The sequence below is a fragment of the Mercenaria mercenaria genome, chromosome 18 (assembly GCF_021730395.1).
Source record: "Mercenaria mercenaria strain notata chromosome 18, MADL_Memer_1, whole genome shotgun sequence".
NCBI lineage: Eukaryota > Metazoa > Mollusca > Bivalvia > Venerida > Veneridae > Mercenaria > Mercenaria mercenaria.
The window spans coordinates 55,215,876-55,221,902 of NC_069378.1; positions in this window are offsets into that span (position 1 = coordinate 55,215,876).

The window sequence follows — 6,027 nt, forward strand, 5'->3', positions numbered from 1 at the left end:
GCGCAGGCTGGTCTGGATCCATGTTGGTCGCAAACCCACTATGTCGGTTTTCTCATGACGCAGCTCATATGACCCATTTATCCAGATAGCACTTTCTTTCTTTCCGAACGGCTGGTTTTTATTACAGTGAAACTCATTTTTATCAATTTTCAAGAAAGTTCTGTGGTGCTGTAAATTTGTCAAATTTTGAAAGAATGTTTTTGAGGATTTGTGCTGGGCGATTTTATTATGTTACTAATAGAACTCTTTTAAAAGTTTATGCTGTTTATTTCTTCTTATTAATTGAGCATTTTATTAGATATGGTCCTTTTGATATTCAGTCAACATTGATGGTATAAAGCAAATCTGGTATACAGACTTGCAAATTAATAATTATTTATCTTTAGTTTTCTTTCTTTTGGCAGAGAGCATTTTCCCACGAAAATAAATTAAACTTTGGGATCATCTGTCTTTTGAGACTTAATTCTGTGAAGCGGTCTTACACTGTGTTGAACTTTTACCGATTTACCGATGGTTTCTTAGCAAGTTTTTTTTATCTCTAATGGAAGCGATGGCAAGGCTGTCTATGTAATCTGGAGAGACATTAAAAAGAGCAGAAAGATGAAGTGATACTATTTGTTTCGAGTTGCCAACGACTTTTGGCGCCTATTCAAGTTTTGCTACTTATTATGTATTTTTAAAGCACTGCACCTGCGATAAGTCTCTTTCTCTTTGATATCTTTCTGATAGTTTTGTTTTGATCAATATATCTCAATGAGTGAATATCTATCAGTAAAGAATATCAATGCTATGACCTGATGAGCATACTATAAAATATGGAGTGGAGTCTTGGAGTGGATTTTAGAGTGACATTGGGGTCTAAGTTTGGAGCAGTATACTTTGTATGAACAGCATCTATCAAATGTTACAGCAATTACTAACTGTCGTCCGTCATCATTAACATACGGAAGAGCATTAGTGCCAGATGTATGTTATTTATTAAGTCGAAATTTCGAGTTATTAAGTCGAAATTTCGAGTTAATATCTCGAAATTTCGAGTTACGTATCTTGAAATTTCGAGTTACTAAGTCGAAATTTCGAGTTACCAACTACAATAGTTTACGTTGATGTATAGGTCCTGGCCAAGATTAGGTACCTGGTGTATCCATTGGGTAGCCCTACGGGGTTTGCTCATAGAAAATATCACTATTTAAACCATGTTATTTATTGATTGATTTTGATGGGTTTAACGTCGCACCGACACAGTTATAGTTCATATGGCGACTTCACAGCTTTTATGTTGGAGGAAGACCTCAGACGCCTAAACCATGTTTAAGTTTGGAAGGTTTTCGACCTAGTTTGAGCCCATATGTAAATGAAATATAGACATACCCTAAATGAAAGTATAGTTATGACCAAGATTGGGTACCTGGACAAATCTAGATTTTGAGGGGAGGTCATAGAAGGAGACCGGGAAGTATTCAAACTTAGAATATTTCACTATGTTGACCATATCTGGAGTGTTTTCGACCTAGTTCGAGCCCATACCACATGAACATACTATACATGCAAATGGGGGTATATATCCTGGATACAGTTTGAAATCTAGAGTAGCTCTAGAGGCTATGGTAGGTCATACATTGATATACGGTAGTATTTGTTCAAGTCCCTACATGTTCGGTACAATATGTGGATGTGTAGATAAATGATTCCACTTCGAAGAGTCAAAAGTCGACCATAACATTTTTGGCCTTTGACAGACGGACAGACGTTCAAATTTTGTGGATAAAAGGGCAAGATAGTAACTCGAAAATTCGAGTTAGTAGCTCGAAATTTCGAGTTACGTAAGTCGAAAATTCGACTTATTAACTCGAAATTTCGGGTTAGTAACTCGAAATTTCGACTTATGTAACTCGAAATTTCGACTTATTAACTCGAAATTTCGGGTTACTAACTCGAAAATTCGAGTTAAGTAAGTCGAAATTTCGAGTTAATAAAAACGCACCTGGCACTAATGCTCTTCCGTATTAACAGCAGCAGCACTTCCATTAACATCCTCGTTCGGCTACTTGCCTTCTTTATAACCTTCATCATGTAATCATCATATCGGATATAATAAAAATAAAACTTTTAAATTTTACTCCAAAATCCCACTCCCATTTTTAATTCCAAGGCCACTCCAAAATCTCACATTAGACTCCACTCCAAAACTCCACACTATATTTTGTAATTGTCATAATGGAAGTTTCGGAAACCAGTGTCGTTTAATGTGCAGTGTCGAGATTTGGCAGAATCGTTGTTGACTGCCAATATAGCAAAAAGAAGACTACATAAAATAAATTCATAATATTTTCCACCAAAATCATCTGTAGAATATACTATGATTTATGAGCTATTGCTTTTACGGCTTTACACGCTTCTTAAATTAGATTTATAATGCATTTATTTCAACAGAATCAAGAAATAATTTGTAGAATATGCTGTAATTGTTATGAAATCTATTATTACCAATACTGTTTGTTTTGTTTTGTTTTTATGCCCCTGAAGGGAGGCATATTAGTTTTCAACTGTCCGTCCGTTCGTTCGTTCGTCACAGCGTTAACTTTTTGCATGAAGGCACTTTACTCACGAACCACTGCACCCAGGACCTTCAAACATCACATGCTGATAGTACTTATTGAGTACACGACTCCTACTGACTTTGGGGTCACCAGGTCAAAGGTAAAGGTCACCAGGTCAAAGGTCAAGGCGTAACAACCTTTTAGCTTTGATTATCATAGATTTTGAGAAAAAAGGGGAAATGCTTTTATAAAATTTGAGTACCTGAGTTATTTCCTATGAACAAAACATTGGGTCTGAATACAAGCTTTTCTAGGTGCATATATATAAAGTGAACATGCTTACACATCTACTTCCCTATGGAAGATCTTTGAATGAATATAAAAGGTTGTTGCTTTTTTTTCGGAGAAAATAAAAGTGAAAAAATAGAAATTAATACATAGTACATAGAAATGTTTCCATAGGACACTATTTAGATTTTAATACCGATATGCAATGGCTGACGAAAAACGTAAGTAGCGGGTTGCAGACTCGGAAAAAAATACATTTATAAATAAAATATACTTTCGATATTAATCTATCAAATCGTAAAATAGGTAAATAATAAATCTTTATAGCGGACCGAAATACGGTACATGTCCGTAAAGTTTTTAGCACTGCTATGCGCAATGGCTGCCGAAAACGAAAGTACATGTCTGCAGACGCGGAAATGAGATGCCCTGAGCTGTAAACTCGGGACTTTTTTTAAATTTTCACTTAATTTTCTTTTAGTATGCGCTTATAAGACGCATGCCCTTCTAGGAAACGAAGATATGATCCCCAAAACTGCGTCTTATACGCGAATATAGACGGTAATCGTCATTTTGTAGGTCATACTGAAAGGGACTTGCAGGTGGTAGTACTGCAAAAGTTATACCATGAAGGCCGCCTTTACAGACAGATAATAGAGGAGAAATGGATGAAGAAGCTTGCAACGAAATTTCCACATGGTTGCAATGTTAAATATAACACATAAATTGAGTGACAGACACATGTGAAATAATACGGGAAGTGACATTACGTCGTTTGACGTCGTGTTTACAGGAAATGACGTCACGTCATTGAGACAAAACAAGTATTATAAAATGGATGTTACATAGCTGTATCAATGACTTTTCATGGTTTGATTAAAAGGCCAGGTGGCCGAAAATTCAATAAAAGAGTGATTTTTAATGAATTATAACAACCTTTTAGCTTTGATTATCATAGATTTTGAGAAAAAAGGGGAAATGCTTTTATAAAATTTGAGTACCTGAGTTATTTCCTATGAACAAAACATTGGGTCTGAATACAAGCTTTTCTAGGTGCATATATATAAAGTGAACATGCTTACACATCTACTTCCCTATGGAAGATCTTTGAATGAATATAAAAGGTTGTTGCTTTTTTTTTCGGAGAAAATAAAAGTGAAAAAATAGAAATTAATACATAGTACATAGAAATGTTTCCATAGGACACTATGCGATGTTAGTAGACGAAAGTGTGAGTCCTGTTAGGCCTAAACATATTCTTTGTTTCCGGTAACATGCTCAAAAAAATTAGGGTAGGTAGGTCGGAAAATTATTTTTTTTGAACTTTTTTTTTATTAATGGAGACTTTTCGGAAATTATTTTTGTGTCAAAAAATGATTACAAATAAGGGGGTTATGCCTTTAGAACATCAATATGTTGATTTCTAACATCACTGGCTATGTTTAAAGCATAAAAAGTGCAGTTTTGAACAAAAAGTTCAAAAAAAAATTTCTCCAAGGCCATAAAAACATTTCGGGCAAAAAATTTTGGGTAGGTCGGGATACCGGAAACAAACATTTTTTACGCTTTATGGCCCTTAGCTAGAAGAATCAACAAATTTACGGTTCAATTAACTTTGTGGTTCAGTTTTGAGGTCAGCGATGTTTATGTATAATAACGGACCGGCCCGTTACTTAGGTAATGTTTACAAATTAATTTAAATATTTCTCATCACTACTGCCGTCGTATCAATTATTATCATTTTTCGTTACTTATGCTGCAGTGTAGATTACTTATCATTTTTCGTTACTTATGCTGCAGAGTAGATTACTTATCATTTTTCGTTACTTATGCTGCAGTGTAGATTACTTATCATTTTTCGTTACTTATGCTGCAGTGTAGATTGCTTATCATTTTTCATGCTGCAGTGTAGATTACTTATCATTTTTCGTTACTTATGCTGTAGTATCAATATAAACTAACATGTGTCTTAGGACACAGGGTGTGCCCCCCACTGGTACATTTGTCACAAATAAGTGGCAATAATTCAAATGTTTGCAGTCTTAATTGGGTAAAGCCTAAAGAAACATTTTATGAAAAGGATTCAGTATTCTAGGCCATATACGTTTTGAGCTATGAGCATCATAAACAAAAAATCCACTATTTTGGCTATTTAAAGGGCCATAACTCTGTAATAAATCCTAAAATTCTCAAAGAGAATGCCAAATGTGCAAGGTCACATCATGATAAAGACTCAAGCAAGGTTTCATGAATTTACATCAGAAACTTTTTGAGCTAGGCACATAATTAGGTGAAAATGTGTATTTTTGTACTATTTCAGGGGCCATAACATTAAAAATAGAGGGTGGAGCCAGCCAAAATATAAGAGGTGTGCAAGTTTATATCATGATAAAGACTTATGCAAGTTTTCAACCATTTATATTAAATACTTTTTGAGCTAGGTGCGTCACAAGGTGAAAATGTGCATTTCTGACTATTTCAGGGGCCATAACCCTGAAAATAGGGGCAGACCAAAATGAAAAATAGGAGGTGGGCAAGTTTATATCATGATTAAGGCTCATTCAAGGTTTCATGAATCTATATCAAATACTTCTTGAGCTAGGCATGTCACAAGGTGAAAATGTGCATTTTTGACTATTTCATAACTTGTAAATTAGGGGGTGGAGCCAGACAAAAAATAGAAGATGCGCAAGTTCATATCATGATAAAGACTCATGCAAGGTTTAATCAATTTATATAAAATACTTTTTGAGTTAGGCACGTCACAAGGTGAAAATGTGCATTTTTTACTATTTCAGGGGCCATAACTCTGAAAATAGGGGGCGGACCTAAATAAAAAATAGGAGGTGCGCAAGTTCATATCATGATTAAGACTCATGCAAGGTTTCATGAATCTATATCAAACACTTTTTGAGCTAGGTGTGTCACAAGGTGAAAATGTGCATTTTTGACTATTTCAGGGGCATAACTCTGAAAATAGGGGGCGGAGCCAGATGAAAAATAGGAGGTGCGCAAGTTCATATCATGATAAAGATTCATGCAAGGTTTCATCAATTTATATTAAATACTTTTCGAGGTGTGTCACAAACTTCGGATGGACAGATGGACGCACAGACAAGACTAAATCTATATGCCCACACCACCCATTGGGGTGGGGGGGGTGTGGGCACAAAAATACTTATGGTGTAGTATCAGTCAC